We start from the raw sequence: 21,436 nt of genomic DNA on the forward strand, positions 1-21,436 counted from the left end.
GGCTGAAACCAACTTCGCCTTTAAGGCTTCAAAACTTTGCTCGCACTGGGATGTCCATGCAGAGCTCAGATCCTGCCCAGATCCTCGCTTGGACTTGGTACCTTGGAGTTTTGCCACCAACTGATGCAAAGGGCCCGCCAGCTTAGCGAATCCCTCCACGAATCGCCTGTAATAGCTAGCGAACCCCAAGAACGATCGCAGCTCTGACACATGACGGGGCCGCTGCCATTTCGCCACAGCCTCAATCTTGGCAGGGTCTGTGGAAACTCCTTGATTGGAGATGATATGCTCCAGGTATCGAACCTCTTTTTGAAAAAAGGCACATTTCTCAAGTTTCACCTTCAAGCCCTCCCTCTGCAGCCGACTGAGGACCACTTCCAGTCGCTGCAAGTGTTGTGAAACAGAAGAAGAAAAGACAACAATATCATCTAAATACAAGAGCAGGGACTGGCACTGTTGATCTCCAAACATCCTCTGCATGAGCCTTTGAAAGGTGCTTGGCGCATTGCACAAGCCAAATGGCATCCTGTTCCATTCAAAGAGCCCGAAAGGCGTACAAAAGGCCGTCTTCGGCTTGTCCTGCTCTGCAACAGGGACCTGATTATAACCGCTTGCCAAGTCAAGAGTGGTAAACCAGCAAGCCCCGGCAAGTGAATCAAGGCTCTCCTCTATGCGAGGTAGAGGGAATGCGTCCTTCCGTGTTTTGCTATTAAGTAGGCGGTAGTCGACACACATGCGGAGACTACGATCCTTTTTACGGACAAGGACAATGGGGGAAGCAAAGGGGCTGTTGCTTTCCCGGATCACTTTGGCTTCAAGCAACTGATCAATGTGAGCCTTCACCTCCTCATACTCCGAGGGGGGGATTCTTCGGTACCGCTGTCTCACTGGAGCCTCGTCGAGCAAGGGGATTTCATGCGAAATGAGGTTAGTACAACCCAAGTCACCTTCATGGTTCGAGAAAACTGACTGATACCTCTGCAACAAAGCGTGGACATCGATCTGTTCTTGTTCTGTCAAGGCAGACAGGTCCATGGCTTGGACGCCGCCCGGTGCCACACCAGAAGCAGCCTGAGATGAGATTGAGGCTGTAGTGGGCTTCACCTCAGTCACACCGGCAGGTAAGCTGACCACCTGGGCCCTACTCAAGGAACCAAGACCAGTGCGTGGGTAAAGGAGGACATCAGTTGTTCCCACATTGACCACTGGGACATAAGCTGTACCACGAATGACTTGGACAAGGCAAGGAGACACCAATAACCCTGCAGGTAGGCGGGACTCTGTTGGTTCAAACAGCACAGCCTGACCAGCCAGCTGTTCTGGACAAGTGGCAGCCACAAGCTTCATTACCCCACCAGGTATGCGTACCGCCCATCTACCGCGGACCCTGGCGAAACCCATGAGGTTCCTCTGGGGTTCTGTGGTGGCCTGATGACACCGTTGTAGAGCTTCAAGAACAGGCACTGGAGCTTGAACCACTGAGGGAGCATTGAAAAGAGCGGGACCGTACACCTCAAAGAGTTCCCGATAACATCGACGGATGATGTTGCTCCCCAAAATCCCAGGGGCAACAGATGCAGCACCGGGAGGGTCTTTTACCACTAAGACCCCACAACCGGGGACCACCTTCCCACACAAAGTGACATCCAGCTCTAAATAGCCAATGTAAGGAATACAAAGACCGTTGGCTGCTCGCAGCTGCAGCCAATTACAAGACTGAAGGCGCCCTTGGCCCCATGGTGCGAAATGTTCAACAAAGAAACTTTCAGGAATCGTGGACACCATGGACCCGCTGTCCAACAAGCACGAGACAGTGGTCCCACCCATCAGGACATCGATATGTGGACAGGGCGCCATTATTCGACCGATGAGGTCTTGTTGCGAGCCTCCAACCTCCCCATCTGAGCTTTGGCTCCTCAGCTCAGCGGGCTTCAGTTTTCCGACTGGGGTGCAAAGCGCGAAGACCCAGCCACATTAAGAGATCGACCAGTGGCAGAACCAGCACGGGGATGAGGGGGGACCCGCTCCCCATCACAATCGCTGGCATAATGACCTGGCTGTTGGCACCTTCGGCAGATCACAGGACCGTTGCGAGGAGGCCGTGCTGGAAAGGGACGAGCCTGAAAAGACGCCATGGTTCGAGTCAGCTGGTCAAGCTGTTCCTGCTGACGCTTTAAGAGTGTCTTCACTTCACTCAACTCTGAATCATGGGGTGAGACAAGTGGGGCGGGGCGAGAGCCACCCTGGACCCCATACTGAAGACCATAGGCCGACGGAAGAGAGTGGCTACGTTCCCTAGCACCCCTTGGAGACCCTTCCCTCTCCCATCTAATGGCCTCTCCACGTGTCTCGAGCAAAGAAGCCGTGGGATGGCGGCGAACGTACTGCTTCAATTCCCTGCGAAGGGCACCATCTAGCACATGCTCCACAAACTGATCGCGAAGAAGAATTTCAGCATTTGGCAAGTCATCTGGTGCAGAATGTTTGACACGCTCCATCAGGGCCATCAGAGCCAGGGAGAACTCCAACAGCGTCTCCCCTTCCTGCTGCTTGCGAGAGAAGAAAGATTGCTGCAGTGTTACATATGACTAAACACAGCCAAAAAGCTCCGTCAAGATAGCTAAAACCTTGTCTGGGTCTTCCCTCTCCACACGGGGGCGATATTTGATCTCCTCTCTGGCTTCCCCTTCTAGATGGTCAAAAATGAAAAAGGCCCGATCACGAACAGAGAAGTGGCGTGCCCGTGTACATGCTTGTACTTCTTCTTTCCACTCAACTATGCCTATACCCGTTCTGCCGTTAAACATGGGACATCTGCGATCTCTAGGTATAACAACCAACCGTTCAGTGCCGTGGCGCTAGTACTTACAGCTGGAGGAGCACCTGAAGTGACAGAAGCGGGATCCGTTCTGCTGGAACTGGCCTGAGAAGCATCCCTCGCTCGAGACAGCTGCTCGTTGTCTGCTCTAAGCTGTGCCACCTGGTCCCTGAGCTGCTGCAGTTCCTCCTCCATGGCAAACCGCGGAGACCACACCCACTGCTTTCAAAATGGAGACCTGTGTTACCACTGGCAAAAACAAAAAGGAGAAGAAAAGAGAAAGATGCTGCCGCTCCGTCTTCACTGCTGCCTCCACACACCAAAACAAACTAACGTAACCCAACAGAAACAAAACAGAAAAAAAAAAGAGAGGGGGGGGGGGGCAAAAGAAAAAAAAAATTCACACTAATAAACAGAAAAATGGAAGTCACGTCTCTGTCCTCTAACAGTGTATCCTGCCGACAACGCCAATTTGTGGCGAGATGTGGTGCAGAGGGGGAAGTTGTCCAACAACGCCACCTGGGGAATTGCACCCCAGGAAATAAACTTGACCCGGTACTAAAACTACTATGAGGTCACACAGGTTCGTTACACAAAGTTTTAAAGAGGACATGAGACGGACTTCCAAAAAGATATAAATTATTTTTATTTAACAATGGTTTATTAGATTTAAAATGAACATGTTCTTTGGGGACCCGAGTGTCTGCTTCACCACGGTAAGTTAAGGGGGAAATAAACAAAAAAGGGGGAACAGGGCCAAACTCAGGGAGGCGGACAGACTAAAGAAACTTAAAACACACAAAAATACTACAAACCAAACCACCACGTGCCACAGCAAACTTAAGGGATGTGAGATGGGGACCACCACCAGGGAGTCTGCCACGCACTACCTTGGAGAGCTGTAACAGAGTCCTATCAGAGCAGGACTGTTGTGCTTTGTATCACCTCTACGGAGACTGTCAGACGTGTGTGTCAGTACTCCTGCGTCTAGCTCACTTTTAGTTGTTTTTAAGGGGCTTTTATTCCAGTATCTTAGCGGATTTTAGTTGCTTTTAGTCTTTTTATACTCACAGTTACCATACTGTGTGTTTTTAAGACGATCAGTGGCTATTTTATCTGCTTTTACTGGATACACCGACAGCCGGGGACCTACAAGCTACAGCCAAGCTAGGCTAAGCTAGGCTAAGCTAAGCTAAATGGCTACCTCCATGTCCCCGGGGGATCACAAACAACTAAGGAAAGCCCACAAAAAGATTGCTGACCTGAAAGATGATGTTCGCCGACTTTCCCAGGAGCTGAGAAGGAAAGAGGACCTGCTCCAGCAGTCCCTGGACGTAGCTCACGAGCAGTGTCTCCGGATCTCGTCGCTGTCAGCGGCCCTCCAGGACACGGTGCCCTGGGATCCCACCGGCCCGCGGCCGTCCTTCTGCTCCACCCCCCGCCTCCAGCGATCATGGACTCGGGTTACCCATGGCCGACAGAGGACCCCACCTGGAGCTGTCTCGCCTCCAATCCCACTCTCCAATCACTATGAGGCCCTGTCGCAGCTTGCTGGCGCCCCGTGTGATGGTCGGGGTCCGGGCTCGGCTCCTCCGACCGGCGCGGCGTCCACAGCCTCCCTCCCCGGGGGCGCACCACCACCCAGGCCCACGGGTCCCTCGCCATCGGGGGGAAGCAAGGCAGCTACCCTGCACCACCAGGTCGGTTCAGCCTCCCCCACGCTGTCTTCTGGAGGTCCCCACAGCCGCTCTGCTGCTGCCTGTGTTGTCCCCCCGCTGACAGACACCACAGCCTTCCCTCCACTCACGGCGAGCTGCCCTCCAGCAGGTGGGCATCAAACCCGGGGCTGTCCGCCTCCGCCGCCCAGCTCCTCATCCCAGCGCAGGCGGCTCGTCGAGGACGCGATGCGCTGGCACTCATCCCGTTCTTCCCACCAGGCGAGGGATCACACCCGGGGTCCTGGTGTGGGTGGCAGGGTGGCTGAGCTGGCTTGCCCCCCTGAGGTCCGAGCGGTCGCGCCCACAACCCTGGTCATCGGGGACTCCATTGTGAGGCACGTCCGCATGAGGGGGGCGTTCACCATGGCGTTTCCCGGAGCCACCGTTGCGGACATCACCGGGAAAATTCCGGACATCCTGAGCTCCCATCCGCAGGCAAGAAGGATTATCATCCACGCAGGGGCAAACGACATCGCCAGGCAACAGTCCGAACTTTTAAAACAAGATTTTATCCACCTTTTTAACTCCGTCTCACAGTCCCAGGTGACTGTTTTTATCTCCGGCCCCACCCCCACCTGCGGCAGAGGGATCGGCAGCTTCAGCAGGCTGCTCAGCCTCAACACCTGGCTCTCCTCTGTCTGCAGCTCACATCAGGTAGGCTTCGTCAACAACTTTGACATTTTCTGGGAGAGGCGACATCTTTTTGGGTCGGACGGGCTCCACCTGAACAGGGCAGGTGCCCGCATGCTGGCTGCCAACCTGGCATACGGCGTACAGCATGCCAATCAGCCCAAACCCGCACCAGCTGCTCTGTCCCCCTCCGATTGATGTCCCCCTGGTCCATGCTCCTACGCATTCAGTTCCACCTTCCACCATACACTCAATACCGGACTTGGACCTCTGCACATCAACACTTCACCCATTCCCGTTATCATTACACACCATCACCACATCAGACACTACCACACCCACTCTGTGAACTTTCACAATCTCAGATCACTCACACAACAATCCGCCTCTCCCATCAACAAGCCACCTGTCACCATCAACATGGCACTTTTTAATGTTCGCTCTCTTTTAAACAGAACCTTTTTAATGAATGATGTGATTTTAGATAACAAGTTAGACTGTCTTCTTTTAACAGAGACATGGCTTGGCACTGACGCACCTGCTGTTCTCACTGAGGCTTCCCCACCAAATTATATTTTTTTATTCTCTACTAGAGAGGGTAGAAGAGGAGGAGGCACGGCATCAATCATAGACGATTCACTTAACTCAAATGGAGTGTTTTTTAACAGTTATACATCATTTGAGTACCATGCCTTTACTTTTAGCAGTCCTCCAATTATTTGTCTTACTGTATACAGACCACCCCATTACTCGAGCTCTTTTATCAGTGAATTTTCAGAGCTTTTATCTATTATTCACACCTCTTTTAGCAGGATTTTAATAACTGGTGATTTTAATTTACACGTTGACGACACCTCGGATCCTATATCCAGAGAGTTTTTAAATCTTTTAAGTTGTCTTGATTTTAAGCAGCACGTCGCACAGCCGACTCACAACAGAGGACACACCCTGGACCTGGTCATAACCCATGGCCTGTCCATCGGTGTGTCCTCTGTTGTCGACCTGGCTGTGTCTGACCATTACTGTGTGTTTTTTAGCATCACCAGTTTTAACCGAGAGGAGGCCCCAGTGAGAACAGTGAGGAGGCGCTATCTTACTTCTGAAGTGGCTGCAAATTTTATGGAGATTTTACAGAGCACTCCTGCTGAAATTTTACCTGCACCTTGTGATTTTATCGTTGATAATTTTAACAGTAGACTGAAGTCAACTCTGGACTCAGTAGCTCCACTTTTAACTAAAACAGTAAAAAGAAAACCAACACCCCCGTGGAGAAAAAACAATGAAATCAATGAACTGAAAAGAAAATGCAGGAGTGCCGAGAGAAGATGGAGGAAAAGTAAACTGATAATTCATTACGAGATTTTATGTCAACAACTCAAAACTTACAATAATGCAGTCAAAAAGGCACGAATTTCCCATTTCTCACAACTCATCACCATCAATAAAAACAACCCCCGGTTCCTCTTCTCCACTTTTAATGTTTTAACAGGTGCTAATTCTAAAAACGTTTTTAAGGCACCAACAGATGATCTTTGTGAGAACTTTGCAGACCACTTCAGAACCAAAATCAAGGACATCAGATCCTGCCTTTTATCCCATCAGGTTTTATCTGTTGACACTGAACTGTTGTCCTTGCCTGAGGAAACACTGGAGAGTTTTGCCCTGGTTGATGCAAGGACGCTTGGTCGAGTTTTCTCCCAAGTAAACCCAACAACCTGCCTTTTAGATCCCATTCCCACATCACTCTTAAAATCATTTTATGGATTCTTTGAGGAACAGTTTTTAAACATCATGAATTGCTCTCTTCAGACGGGTGTCTTCCCCACCGCCTTTAAAACGGCGGTGGTGAAGCCCCTTCTGAAGAAGAGCAATTTAGATCCAAGTATTTTTAATAACTACCGACCTGTATCCAACTTACCATTTTTAAGTAAAGTTTTAGAAAAACTGGTTTTTAACCAAGTTAATGACTTTTTAAACAGAAAGAACATTTCAGAAAAGCATCAGTCTGGTTTTAGGAAATACCACAGTACCGAGACAGCACTTTTAAAGATTGTAAACGACATCAGGTGGAATTTAGATAATAAAAAGCTCACAGTGTTGGTTCTACTGGATCTAAGCGCTGCTTTTGACACAGTAGACCATCACATTTTATTAAATAGGCTTAGACACCTGGTGGGCCTCTCTGGTACTGTTTTTAACTGGTTTTGTTCTTATCTCACAGACCGATGCTTTTATGTAAGTATGGATACATGTTCCTCGGAAATCCATGGAATTGGATGTGGGGTTCCCCAAGGGTCAATTTTAGGTCCGCTTCTTTTTAATCTGTACATGCTGCCCCTTGGGGACGTCATCAGGAGGCACGGCATCAGCTTCCATAGTTATGCTGACGATACGCAACTGTACATCGCCGTGTCTCCTGATGACACAGGGCCAATTGATGCCCTTTTTAACTGCATTTTAGACATCAAGTCATGGATGGCAGTGAATTTCCTACAGCTCAACCAGGACAAAACTGAGGTTTTAGTCATTGGTCCTGAAGGCCAGAGAGAGAAACTTTTACCAAAACTACAGGATCTTAAACCAACACAGTCAGTAAAAAATCTGGGCGTGATTTTTGACTCTGAGCTGAATTTTCTTCCACATATCAAAAATATGACAAAAATAGGTTTTTATCATCTTAAAAACATAGCCAGAGTCCGCCCGTTTCTCTCTCAGGCCAGTACTGAGGTGCTGATGCATGCTTTTATCACCTGTCGATTAGATTATTGCAATGCCCTGCTCTCTGGTCTTCCCAAAAAGAGTATTTTTAATCTCCAATTATTACAAAACTCAGCCGCACGAGTGCTGACGAGGACCAGAGGGCGGGAGCATATTACACCAGTTTTAGAGTCGCTGCATTGGCTCCCCGTACGCTTCAGGATCGATTTTAAGGTTCTTTTACTAGTTTTTAAATGTCTTAACGGCCTTGCGCCCTCTTATTTATCTGACCTGCTTTTACCATATCAACCCTCGCGGACCCTGAGGTCCTCCGGCACCGGCCTTTTATCCATACCAAAACCCAGAACCAAAACCCATGGTGAGGCGGCATTTAGCTATTATGGCCCCCACCTGTGGAACAGCCTGCCGGAGAGCCTCAGGGCCGCAGAGACAGTTGATATTTTTAAGGGAAGGTTAAAAACACACCTTTTTAGTCAGGCTTTTAACTAGATTTTAAATTCTTCTCATGGTTTTATCTTATTTTATGTTTCTGCTTCTATCTGGCTTTTAAAGTTGTTATTAACCTTAAATAATTTTACTTGTTTTACTTATTTTATTTATTATCTTACATATTTTTATTTATTTATTTGTTTATTTACTTTTTATCTTTTTAAACTGTTTACCCTGTTAACTTATTTTTTCAGGGTTTTTATCCTATCTTATGTTTTTAGTTTTTAACTCCAGTGTTTCCTCAGGGGGGTCTTCCACGCTGGGAGCTGCGTCGGGGATGCTGCTGGGGGCGCTGTCCCTGGGTCCCTTCGGCTCGGCTGGCTGTGGTCTGCCGGGGTCGGGGGGCCTGGGCGCTGGTGCCCCCTGTGGCACGGCCTGCGACTCCTCCCAGTGTGGACGGCCCAAAGATAGCGCTTCCTCAATCCTCAGTGTCATGCCATGTCTCCCTAGCGTCAGTAGTGAGAGAGTGTGTGTGTGTGTGTGTGTGTGTGTGTGTGTGTGTGTGTGTGTGTGTAGTATGGAGTGTGGGAGGGAGGGGTTTTTACTTGTAATTGTTTTATTTTCTATGTGTGTAAAGCACTTTGTGTTGCATTTTCCATGTATGAAAGGTGCTCTATAAATAAAGATTGATTTGATTTGATTTGATACCCAGCTCCTGTCCAGGGAGAAAAGAAACAAAATTAGGTGAGCGACACTCAAGGGTTGGGTTAGACAATTAGTTAAAATGGCCTATCCTAAAACACTCACACACAACATTCACACCCACATGCACACCAACATAAAGAATACAAATTATTTGTTTTAAAGTGAGTACAAATACTTAAATTATAATTTAAATAATAACGCAGCTATGGGTGGCAATCAGGTGTTGCGTTAGAGCCTACCCATAGCTAAATAAACAAAATCAAAAATATAACCAAAATAAAACTAAACAAAATAACCATATGTGACTTAAAGAAAATGGATAAACAGAAAGAAAATGCTCTAAACAGCTGGCCCAACGAGGAACCAGAAAAACAAATAAATTAACCAAAAATAAACAAAGAAATAACCAAATAAACCAACAAACAAAGAAACAAAAACAATTGCAGTGGGGCTTCAGTCTGTTGCTGCGTGGAGAGCTGCAACCAAAAACAAAACAATGGCGTGGACGACAGAGTGAAAACGGAGCGGCTGCACCAGGGCTGGAGGCCGCAGATGTTACACTTAGATGGCCGTGATGGTCAGCAATAGGCGGTGCAATACATCCTCGGAGCGCAGGAGGAGAGACGAAACCGCTGCAGATACCGCAGCTACAGCAGGACAGAGCAGAGGGCAACAGCTGTTAGCCTAAGGCTACTATAGACAACAAAGATTAATAAAAGAGCATGCTTACCAATAAAGAGAGCTTTAACACTCACGATCAAGTCCCAGTCTGCAAAACGGCAGAGAGGGGACACCACACTTCCTCCAGCTGCAACCCAACTGACACGGCCAACACTGAGAACAAAATCACGGCGGTTGTTACCCCATAATGTGCCATAACGTTACACAACGTTGCACGACGCACCCACACTTACCTTGCGAACAACCACACAATCACGCCAACACCAAGCGAACAGAGCACGCCAAACAGCCGGAGCACGCCGACACAGGGCCTTTCCAGGTCAGTGCCAGGGAGAGAATGCGCCCCGCAGGAGCGCAATGATTAACAGGTGCTGGCAATGTGCAATCAAGCACCGGTCGATTGAGTGGGAGGGGGTGGAGCAGAGCAACACCCGACCTGCCACACATGGCAATTTACAGTTTTGTAATAAAGGTTTTATTGATTCTTGTTGTGTTGTCTCTCTCTTTCTCCCACCCTGTTTATTTAGTGCTGCAAATCAACATTGACTTGAAGATTTGTTCAGAAATGTGTTTAGTTTAAAGTTGAAGAGATCACCATTAAACAATTTAATGGAGTCAAATAAATGTTACTTGAGGGTTTACAAAAGCTTATTAATCATTAAAGCAGAAGTAAGCGATCCGGTCGTTTTGGCTAACTTCCTGTCAGCCGATGGAGTTAGCAGTCCCCGCCCTCGTCCCTACGTCACCACATTCACACGCATCCCTTGGCTGCACACACAGAGAGGACCGCCCCTTTATGCTGTTCTCTCTCCTCATTGGATAAAGGTTGTAGGATACAAGGAAAGTTTTCTCCTCGGCTTACAGCAGAGCAGAGTGACTGACAGACCCGTGTTTCGGACCAAACACTCTATATAAGTGATTGCTGTCGGAAGATATAACTATTTAAGACTTATATTAACACAAATATTCCGCTTACTTCTGCTTTAAAGCAGAACGCCAAGGAACGCCGTGAATGTGGCGACGTAGGGACGAGGACTGTTACAGATGTAGCCACCTAGAAGTTCCCCCTGGTCCCTGTCGGGACCTCTGCGGGACCGTGATGGGTCCGTGGCGGGTCCGTGACGGGCTCCCGCTTGGCCCGTGGCGATAATTTAATCCCCCGCGATGACGTAGCGAACGCAGCCACGACTGTTAACGCCCCTCTGCAGCCCGTGTGAAAATCAGCTGCAGTGTCTCATTAGTCCACGGGGAGGAGCAGTGATTTCGACCCGAGTTAATCTGTCAATCACTTTTCCTCCTCCTTTCTTTTTTCCCTCAGATGAATTGCTATAATTGCCTCCAAAACAGGCGATCTATAAGTAGCTTCAAAGATAAATAAACACCGACAGAGCACAAATAAAAATGTATATCACTCGCAGTTTACCTGTCTACAGAATTTGCATTCTAGTAAATGTTTGCCTTGTGGTGGTTTTAATGTTAACACTGAAGCATACGGTGCGCAAATAAACCCTAACGAATAAATAAACAACATGCCAACGTGTCCGTGAATATACACGCATGAGACTATATGTGTAAAATGAAATTGTGGAAGTGACCGCCCTTATATTCAAACAAGAGGAAAGAGAAATAATTATGAGGTTCATAAATTAAAACCACATGTGCGTCGTGCGCCCTCGCCATGGCACAGCTGAGACTTAACATAGGCTACTGGATGTTTTTTGTTTGTTTGTGTGAAACCTGTAATATAAACAGTTATTTACAAGCCCCTCTTTCAGTTTTTACAAGCCCCCTCTTTCAGTTTTTGTCGGCAACCATGAAATCTGCTGTGCATCTCTGGCTTGCTCATTCACTCCCGATCCGCAAATAAATAAATACATTTCTAGTGACCACAGCGCGTCACGTCTCAGAACCACGGGCTACATTTGTGTATTTATTAGGGCTGTGCAAGTTGCGTTATGGCAACTCATTAAACTATTAACGCCGACATGTATTTTACTGCGCATTAATGCATGTTGCTCACATGCTTTTATTTTGTAAAAGTCTGTTGCTGGCTGCTGCTGCTGCTGTGTAGGGGTCAGAGTCACCGTAAACATGCGCTGTGCACCTCTGTAAAATTCTCAATAAAATTTCATGAATGAGTCTATTTTTCACCACAGAATACTAATATCCCTCCCCCTGCGCTATGCTGACCCGACGCGTCTAGTGGTTGACAGCTCTCTCTCTCTTTTTTTTTTTTTTTACTTTTAATGATAAAGTCACGTCAAACCAGCCATTCCCATTAGGAGAGCCAAATGCCTGACGCGCGATTCCGCGATGATCTACTGGCACTGACGCACCTGTCTTAATATGGAACTCAACATGAGAGCGAAGGTGCGCTCTGCTCTTATTTCCATCTCATCTCAAAAGAGAGAGAGAGAGAGAGAGAGAGAGAGAGAGCATACAGTACGCTATACAGCGCGCACTGCACATCAGCTGATCCGCCGGTCCACTTATGCAAGTTAGTCAGATAATCAGGGCCGTTGCTAGGAATTCTGGGGCCCCTGAAAGAATACTAAAGTGGGCCCCTGACTTTTCCACTTTTTTTTCTTAGACTACATATGTATGATCATTTTTTATTTAGCCTACTTTGTTTTGATGCTAATGCAGCATTACTATGAGTATTAGTCAGGGTCTTATGCAGAATAATTCAGTCATACAAAGATTAGACTAGGTGCAGCAGGTGTCTTCAACTTTGTGAAGTTGTGATATCAAATCGGAATGGGGTTTAAAGGGGGATTGACAGTATAGGCTAGTGCTATAACTAGTAAATTATAGTGAAAAATCAATACATTTAATTAATAAATTTAATCCAGAGGAAGTACAGAGTTAAATGAAATTCCAGCACTGACTCCATATGTTCAGACCATCTGCAATCCTGTTTGACACACTGTGTGTGTGTGTGTGTGTGTGTGTGTGTGTGTGTGTGTGTGTGTGTGTGTGTGTGTGTGTGTGACAGTTGAGGGTCCTGTCACTATGCCTCCTAATTACAACATTTTTTTGTAAGATAGATAATAATGTAAGATAATCATGAAAATAAAAATGTTTAAAGCAGGACCTTATAAGGAAATACCTGCTAATTTTCTAATCAATTCATAGTCAAAGCGGCGGGGGATGCTTGGAGATGGTAATGCTCTGGAGCAGGTGTGAATGTTCAGGGGTTTGGAGTGTGTTGTTGCTCAGGAGAGAGTCTGGTCCAGCTAGCCTTCCAACATAACATCCCCTCCCCCGGTCCTCCTTCAAAGTTGAACAGCCAGCTCCATTGCAAGCTCTGTGCGATTTGTGTGACAATGGCTGACCGATAGGTGGCCCATTAGGGCAAACAAAAGATTGAGCAATGATAATGCTAATTCCCTGGTCGAAGGCATGCACTGAATACCTGCAACTGCAAACATCTTAAAAAGGCTTTCATCACTCCCTTAGTTTTTTCCTATTTAAATGTAGATTCACAGTAAATAAATTGTGATAAAAAAAAATTGACAGTAGGTATTATTAGCTACAACAATTTATTTCCAGATAAAACAGTGGCCAGCGCATCTCCAGTAGCTAGGTCTGTTATAATTTCACTTCTTAAATCAAACATGTACTCGTGGTTCTATGAATTATGTGAATTTCCACTCACCACCAGCGGCGACACTTTAAATGCCGCCTCTGGCGATATGTACTGTTCTGTGAGAGAAGCGCCATCTCCTGGTCATGTCATGTATTTCATTGAATGGGTGGAGTTCCAGTAAAAACTAGTCACACCCAGGAAAAGGAGGGGGTCACTCCAGCTGCTGGGACTTTGCTGGAGCTTAGCTGGAACTCTCATGGGAACTGCATGGCAGCTGCATGGCAGCTGCATGGCAGGGGAACTTTGATGTGGCTCCCACTGTATGGTGCGTTCAAGGAAACTCGTATTTTTCCGACCGTGAAGTGGTACCAGTTCGATCTGGTACGAGTTCACCGGTCGGAAGTTACGAGTGGCCGTTATAGTGACTTTCACCGGTAAAACAGGTCGGAAAAACACGAGTGGGTTGCCTGAAACGCTACAAAGTCGTAAGTTGTGACTTGAAGCTGTAATTTACGATTTCAAAAGCCTGCCTGGAACGCAGCATTAGCGAAAACGACCGGACCACTTACTTCTGCTTTAAGTAATTATCATAAACATCAGTCGCAACTTTACAATAACCGTAATGTTTATAGATGGTTTATAAGTCGGTTATTAACCATTTACAAAGTATTACAAACATCAGTTGCAACTTTACAATAACCATTTAAGTAATGTTTATCGATGGTTTAAAAAACAAATATTAACCATTTACGAAGTGCTGAAGTGCAAAATAAACCCCTTCTGGAAGTATGAAACCCATACTTCCTGTTGGGGGTTTATTTCTCCATAACAACCTCCTAACTATACATTATCCCTTAGGTATTGACTCAATGATCACGCCATGTAGCTTCATTATCATTGCTTTTATTGAACTTTTTGGACCTAATAGTTTACAACACTTTTCCATATATAAGTTGCCACATAAGAACCATGCAACTACCTGGTCATTTCATATTTAAATGTGTCATCATGACCTATGTACAGAATATTGCCTTTTAACCAACAGGGATTAGACTGTGACCCTCAAAATGAGCCACATACACTCATTCATTCTATTACCCAAACAAATGCGAATACACCCTTACAAACAACCCACTCAGGGCAGAGCAACCTCCATCTCGTCCATGTCATGTACACAGTGGTATTAAAATATAAGAAATGCAATAGAAAGTGAGTGGAATGACTTTATTTCATCATGTGTCTTTCAAAAATTGTTAAAAACAGTTTTCCTAAGCAGACTCCATTGTTCCCATTCACACATACACACCATATTTCATCTAAAAACTCAGTATTGCAAAAATGGTTATGGAGGAAGAAATTGTAGTGCAAAGTGCTTTACAATAAAAGTTTTTTTGGTTTTTAGAAGACTCCCCCAACTCCACCCAACCCACACACAGGCACACATACACAATCGGTAATAATGCTACACCATGACAAACTGAGTTCTGAGGAGAGTCATTAAATATTTCATCTAAAAATAATAATTATTGCAAATGGTCATGGAGGTATAAATTATATAGCCATTATACAACCATTTCCATTTTGTGGGGGAAAAAAAGCAATTTGTGAATAAAAAGCTAACCAAGTGTACCGTAACCCCCCCCCCCCAAAAAAAAAAAAAAAAAAATAATAATAATAATATATATATATAGCTATATAAAAGAATTAAAATATCCTACATGCTGCATTTTCCAACTAAAACCACATATATATGCTTGACTGTGTATATAGATATTATGACAGCAAGCACCTCACTAATGACTCATTACAATATCATGCGGGACCTGATATTGATCCACGACACTCATACTGTGGTTCTGATTAAAAACACCTGTTGGTCCACAAGGCAGAACTCACTGAGCCTAATTCAAACACTTTCACAAGTGTCTAACTGTGACTCAAATTTGTCAAATAATGTTTCTTTTACACAACTCGAAGGAGGCACAGCTTTTAAGTGCATGAAAAAAGACTTCATCCCTGAGGCCATAAATGAGAGGACTCAGACATCTGGGTGCAAGATAAAATAGGATGTAGTTAATATAACGCACATTAAGGAATAAAAACAAATCAATCTTGAGCAAAGCAGCTTCTATGAATGGGCACCACATCTGGATGAGACAGAGCAGCAGCTGAAAACCATGAAGAATCACTGTTCTGAGTCCTTTCTGTGATGACCTTTTATCATCTCCTGATGCAGCTTTGGCCACTTTCATTATTTTAATATAGGAGTAAACAATGATAATGGACATTATCAGAAACTGGACTTGATAAATAGCTGACCTAAGATTATGCTGCCACAGGTGTAACATCAACACCTCCACTGAACATAATTGATGTTTTTTGTAAAAGCTAAGTGATGCTGATATAAAGAAGGTGAAGAGAATAATAATGCATGGCACAGAGCTGAGGCCATGAATGATGAGTATACAGTTTACAGTATTCCGTGCGGAGCACAGCTCTCCATGGCGCAAGGGCATGCAAATGGCCACATAGCGCTCCAGAGTCATTGCTGCCAAAGTAACTGGTGTGACTGAAGTATATACAACAATCACAACACAGATAATGAGACATATCCACACTTGAAATGCAATATTAAAAAGGTGGACGATAAGTAGGATATCAGTAATGAACAACAAGAAACTATCTGACAGTAATGTAACAGCAAATAAGATGTAACGTGTGGTTGTGTAGAAACACTCTTTTGTAAAAAAGGTTATGATGAGCAACAAGTTGATGCAGAGAAAAATCATCATCAGCACCTGCACAGTAAAAATCTGCTGCTCAATGACCTCAGCAAATATCAGTGAATTGTTCTCTGCCTCCATCGCCTAAGTAAACAGAAAAGAGTCCTAAAGGAGTTTAGCCACTGCAAAAGGCCCATCAGTGTGTCCTCATCAGAATAAGATTGGATTCTTTATACAAAATGATGATTATTAAATTTTCTCTGAAGTGATAGGATGTAGGATTAGATGCAGCAGATTACCTCTACAAACTGGTCAAGAGAGCAACGTTGTCTGCTGAGTTCTGTGTAGCCGACTGATAGAAGGCTGTGCATGAAGACGACTTTAAATAACATTACATGAAACCCCTACTTACTCTAATGGTCTTCCTCATTGGCTCTCTAAAGTACTGCAAATTCTAAGGGTTCACTCACACTAGGGCCTGTTGGTCCGTACCATGATGAAGCACGAATTCCCCCCCTCCCTGTCCCCGTCCTACTGAAAAAAACAGCTTAGACCAGCTGGTCAAGCTGGTTTGATGGTTTTAGCTAGGTTTTGGTCACCTGGTCTTAGCTGGTCAGGCTAGCTGGTCAGGCTAGTACGAGTTGGTTAGGCTGGTCTTAGCTGGTCAGCTGGTTTTAGCCAAGCTGGTCAGGGCTGGTCTTAGTTGGTCAGGGTGGTCTGGCTGATCTTGGCTGGTCAAGCTGGTCTTAGGGTGGTCTTGGCTGGTCTTAAATAATAGATACTGTAAACATAATTTCAGTCTTTCTCATTAAAAAACAGGTACAACTTAATGACATAGCACACACTTTTATAAAAAGAAATACAACGAAATTGCCAGTGGCCTCGGTGTCAACAAATGTAAACAATATACACAAAATAACATACACAACCAGTCTGGCCGGCAGGGAAAATAACTAAATAACTAAAATAAAATAGGCTAAAAATAACAGTGCAATGGCAAAAGTGCATTAGTGATTCCAGTTCAGGGAGTGTATGGCCTTTGGAAAGAAGCTATTCAACAGATTTGTGCGTGTTTTGATTTGCCTGTACCGCCTCCCCGGGCAGGGGGGCGATCAGGTGGTGACCTGGGTGAGAAGAGTCCTTGGTGATGGTTTCTGCTCTGCGGAGGTAGCGGGTGTAAGCAATGTCCTCAAGTGTGGGGAGGGGGCAGCTGGTGATTTTTTACCGCTGCTTTAGTGATCCTCTGCAGAGCTTTCTTGTCGGCTGCAGAGCATGCCCCATACCACACTGTGATGCCGTACGTCAGGATGCTCTCGATGGCCGAGTAGTAGAACGCCACCAGCAGCCTCCTGCACAGGTTGTTCCTTTTAACTGTTTCGCGACCACACTAATTGCTCATCACATCCCGCTCTGGACCGCATGTTTTTGGCTATTTGTTATACCTTTTTTCTCACGTTGAAGCAAACTCTGTACATCACAGAAACAAACAGTTTTCACGTGGTTGAAGAGTGACTTTCCAACGTGCTCCTCGAAAAAACAGCGAGTTTTTCCGCCGTTTCATTCGCGGAGCCCCCACTCTAGTTTCAGAGAAAAATGCACTTTTGTGTCAAGTGGCAATCCGCTCATTTTACCGGTACTCTGCAGTGTGGCATGTCTCCCAAATCATTTCTACGGCTAAATATGTATTTTTGTAGGCAAATCTGGGGGGTGCGGCGGCATGGGTCTCTGGCCACAACTGAGACAGCTCCGTGACGTGGCTTTGAGACAGGGGTGGCGCCCGGCTCACAGCGCCCGCTGCACGTTGAAAACAGCAGTGACAACGTGCTTTCATGTCCGAATCTACAAAGCAGAAATGTTTGTAACAGCACCGGAAAAAGTCGCTAGATTTGTCGCGAGTCGCTTTTGAAAAAAAAAAGTCGCCAAGAGGGTTTGGAAAGTCGCCAGATTTAGCGAGAAAGTCATCAAGTTGGCAACACTGTAATAAGCCGACAGCCGTACAGCACGCTACACTTTGTCCCCAGAGCAGCATTCAAGGAGACCGATTAATGTGCGTTCACACCAAAAGCTTCCAAAGCGTCAAAAACGCTCGAGGGTGGGCGTCACACAAGACAGCTCCCAAAACGGCAAATATTTTCAGCCGCTTTGGCCGCTCGTCACGTGACTGACGTCAAAGTTCGATCGCGCTGGTCATTGGGGAGCCGAATTACAAAAAAAAAGAAAAAAAAGGCAGCCGACAGACATCTCTATTCTGACAGGTTGCCGCCGAACCGCGTCATAGCTAATTACCCTAAAGTTAAACCTGGCTCAACTTCTCGTCTGGTGACGCTTTGGACGCTTTGGACGCTTTGGAAGCGCGGCGACGCCTGTTGACGCTTTGGACGCTTTGGAAGCGCGGCGACGCCTGTTGACGCTTTGGACGCTCAGTGTCGCCGGGCTCTCATTGAAAATGAATTGACTTCCGGCGTTTTTGACGCTTTGGAAGCTTTTGGTGTGAACGCACAGTTACTCAGACAAAACCAAGATCACAGTTTATAAAAACCATTATGTTTTGATTGTAGTTTAAAACAGTTTTACATATCAGAGGACTACCATATTCACACACGGGGTACCTGAGAGTGTCTATTATCATAATCTGTAAAAAAAAATAAAAATGGTTTCGTCAATGGTCACGAAAGAGTTAAGGACTCATAGAAAATGCAGACGCTGCTGTGCCTCCCTTACAATGTCCATGGTGTTTGTGGACCAGGAGAGGTTATGGGATATTTGGATGCCCAGGAATTTGAAACTGTGGACAATTTCCACACAGTCTCCGTTTATGATGATGGGTGTGTGATCTGTTCTGCACTTGAATCCAGTATCAGTTCTTTTGTTTTCTTTGTGTTAAGTGTCAGATTGTTTGTGGAACACCATAAGGTCAATTTGTGTATCTCATCCCGGTAGTCGGACTCGTCCCCCTCCCTTATGAGGCCAACCACAGTGGTGTCATCCGCAAATTTAATTATGGAGTTGGAGGTGTGGATGGGTGTACAGTCATATGTGTATAGTGAATAGAGCAAAGGGCTCAGCACACAGCCCTGGGGGGAGCCAGTGCTGAGGGTTATTGTAGAGGAGATGTAGGGGCCCAACCTGGGGCGGGCAGAAAGAAAGTCTCTGATCCAGGTGCAGAGCTGGCTGGGGATGCCCAGGAGGAGCAGCTTGTCTATGAGAATGTCCGGGATGATTGTGTTTTTAGGCCCAATGTGTTAATTAAGTAGGTTCAAGTGAAAGATTAATTCTCAGAATTAATAGATCAAGTTGTAGTGAAAAAAAAAGATACCAAGCATGTGCATGTTAAAAAAAAAGTTTTATGTAATATATAAAGGCGAAATCAAAAGTATTAAAAAACGGCCAAAATAGGCCCAGACTCCTAAGGGTTAAAAGATGCTTATACTAAAAGTAGAAAAACATTTGGATATTTCATATTTCACAAACTGTCTTCTGACAATCAACTGACCAATAAAATCTATTTCTGTGGGAATTCTCTCCATGATGTTGTCTCTCAACGAGCAATCTGAGCCTGCGAGTAGCAACAAGCATTTCACCGAGTGCCCTGTTGTTTACATCACCTGTTGATGGACATAACTTTCTCAACACTTCACCCTTACTAATGGTTTTTGTTCCTAAATCGTTTACATCTAAAAGCAAAACAAGGGCTAGGATCCAAAGTGACTATCAAACATACAGTTATTTCCACTACGTTCACATGAAATTTGAGTGCTTTATAATTGAATTGTACTGCATAAGTGCAATTAAACATGACTTACTGTCAGAATATTATGTCAAATAATATTTCTTTTAAACACACTAATAGAGGCATAGCTTTTCAGTGCTTGAAAAAAAGTCTCATCTCTGAGGCCATAAATAAGAGGACTCAGACATCTTGGTGCAAGAAAAAATGTTACGTAATTAAAGAACCTAACTTGTACAAACAACATGAAATTAATTTGAAGTACCCAATTCTCTATGAATGGGCACCACAGCTGAATGAGACAGAGCAGCAGCTGGAAACCATGAAGAACCACTGTCTTGAGTCCTTTCTTTGATGACTTTTTATTTTCTCCTGATGCAGCTCTAGCCACTTTCATTATTTTAATATAGGAGACAACAATAATGACGCACATTACCAGGAAGTAGAACTGTTGTACAGCTGACCGAACATGATCCTGCCATACATAGAAGCTTAACATTTCTGATGAACATATCTGATATTGTTCATAGAAATGTTGAGTTGCTGATGCAAAGAACATGGAAAGAATAACAATACTGGGCACAGAGCTGATGCCATGAACAACGAGAATACAGTACACAGTGCTACGTGTGGAGCACAGCTCTCCATGGCGCAGGGGCATGCAAATGGCCACATAGCGCTCCAGAGTCATTGCTGTCAGAGTAACTGGTGTGAGTATAGTGCACAAAAGCACAAAAACATGGATGATGACACACAACCACACTTGCATGGTAAATCGAAAATAGCTCAAGATTAGTAGAATATCAGAGAAAAATAACAATAAACTATCTGACAGTAATATAACAGCAAATAAGATGTAACGTGTGGTTGTGTAGAAGCACTCTTTTTTAAAGAAGGTCAGGATGAGCAACAAGTTGATGCAGAGAAAAATCACCACCAGGATCTGAACAATCACAACCTGGTCATTGATCTGACGTCGCAGAGAAGCACCACCAACTAATGAGCTGTTATCTGCCATATATTTTCTGAGTGAACCCAAAAGACAAAAGTCAAGTGAAGTGTCATTCTCTATTGTACCTGACCTGTCAACACAAAGTTATGTATTTGTTACAAAGGGATACAGGTCCACTAGAAAGCTTCTCTGAATACAGCAGTTATGCAGCAGTTCACCAAGTCCTCCATGTTATTCCAAAGGTGACTCTCTTCACAGAGAGGTGTCTGATGACTTTAAAGATCAGGACATCTAAGAAAAAAAAAAAACACCAAGTGAAATTCACTGCTCACGACACTGTCGTCATCATCACTCGCTGCTAGTTCCCTCATTAGCTATCTATAGGAGGTGCTACAGAAACCGGAGTGACCTGTTGGATAAAAAATAAATGTCCAAAAAATGGGCTCGTTAAGATCAAGGATAATTTATTTTCTAACATTCAGAGTGTAGTGTATTATACTCCTTAGTGTTCTTAACTTTAATATCTTGTTATCATCATCATGTATTCTTCTTTGTACTGTATGTATGTGTGCCTTGTTTGGAACTGAAGGAGTGTGTGGACAGATGCTCTACTCCATGGGTTCCATAATTTGCTTAGAAGTCATTTGACCTAATAGGATAAGGTTCAATAGGACTGAATGATCCTGTTGTCTTCTCTAATGGGAAAGAGACATGAGAAACAGGGCATTGGGTTTGTTCTAGCCTAA

The 21,436-nt window shown here is 45.1% G+C and overlaps 2 pseudogenes; both read right to left on the bottom strand.

The window, feature by feature from the left end:
- Positions 1 to 15,234: 15,234 nt before the first annotated feature.
- LOC146976350 (odorant receptor 131-2 pseudogene) lies at positions 15,235 to 16,152 on the bottom strand (annotated as a pseudogene).
- A 3,677-nt stretch (positions 16,153 to 19,829) lies between these two features.
- LOC146976351 (odorant receptor 131-2 pseudogene) lies at positions 19,830 to 20,756 on the bottom strand (annotated as a pseudogene).
- Positions 20,757 to 21,436: the final 680 nt, after the last annotated feature.

Source organism: Trachurus japonicus, chromosome 13 (genome assembly GCF_045865225.1).
Source record: "Trachurus japonicus isolate A0001 chromosome 13, Traja_1.0".
NCBI lineage: Eukaryota > Metazoa > Chordata > Actinopteri > Carangiformes > Carangidae > Trachurus > Trachurus japonicus.